Raw genomic sequence first — 1334 nt, forward strand, 5'->3', positions numbered from 1 at the left:
ACCCTTTAGAATTTTCTGTAAAGTTGGTCTGGTCATTACAAATTCCTTTCATTTCTGTTTATAAGGAAATGTCTTAATCTCACTAACATATTTGAGGGATAGATTTGCTGGGCATATGATTCTTGATTGGTAATTTTTCTCTTTCAGAGTTTTGTATATGTTATTCCATTCATTGCCTTCTTGCCTGCCTGGTTTTTGCCGAGAAATCAGAGTTTAGTCTTATTGGTTCTCCTTTGTAGGTAACTTCATTTTTCCAGTTCTGCTCTCAGGATTTTTTCCTTGTCTTTGGTTTTGGAAAATTTGATTGTGATATGTCTTGGTGATTTTCTTTTGGGATCTATCCTATATGGTATCAGTGCAGATTCTTTTATGCCTATCATCTCATCTTTCATGATGTTAGGGAAGCTTTCTTCCAACAACTCTTCAATAATTTTTTTCTGTGTTTTTATTGCCTCTTCTTGTTCTGGAATCCCAATCACCCATAAGTTGTTCTTCTTCACGGTGTACCACATAACTCTTAGGCTGTATTTGGATTTTTTCTGATTGCTCTTCTAACATACTAGTATTGAGAGATTTTTCTACAAGCTCACTAATTTGGGATTCCCTAGCTTTGAATCTGCTGTTTTAGCCTTTTAATGTATTGCCAATTTCTGAAATCTTATACTTAATATTCTGAATTTCTAATTGCAGGCTTTGTATTGCTTCAAAATTTGCATTTATTTTGTCTTTTTTTTTTTTTTTAGTGTTTTCCTGAATTCTTCTAAATTTTCTTCTGTTGTCTTTTTGCTTTCCTCAATCTTTCTGTCAATCCTTTGAAGATACTTAAATATCATTCTTTTGAATTCTCTTTCACTTTGTTCCATTATCTTTTCTTTCTCAGAAATGTTTTCTGTCTCTGCATCTTGATCATTTGTTTGAGCCAGTCACCCTTGTTTCTTTATGTGAGCAAAAATTGTCTGTTGTTGTGGGGACGTTGTGGGGTTGTTGTATTTATATTTGGTTTATGATTTAAGTTGAGTTGTTCTTAAGACTCTCACTGTCTTCTGTAAGTGTAGTTAGAGAATGGAAACCCGTACATTGTTCTTTTTCACCATTTGTGCACCTCAGTTTAGGGTGAGTTTGGCTGGTATCGGCTGCTGTCTATCATTGATCTGGTGGCATAAGAGCTGGTACTGCCTCCTTCTCAGTGAGTGGAGTTACTAAGGGTACAGTTTTGACTGAGCCATATGGGCACAGTTGCTGTCTCCTGTTGGATAGAAAAGAAAAAAAATCCCTCTCCCCCACTCCTCCACATACAAGAAAACAAAACATAATAAACAAACAAGAACCCAACA

This window comes from Chrysochloris asiatica, unplaced genomic scaffold, assembly GCF_000296735.1.
Source record: "Chrysochloris asiatica unplaced genomic scaffold, ChrAsi1.0 scaffold00007, whole genome shotgun sequence".
Taxonomy (NCBI): domain Eukaryota; kingdom Metazoa; phylum Chordata; class Mammalia; order Afrosoricida; family Chrysochloridae; genus Chrysochloris; species Chrysochloris asiatica.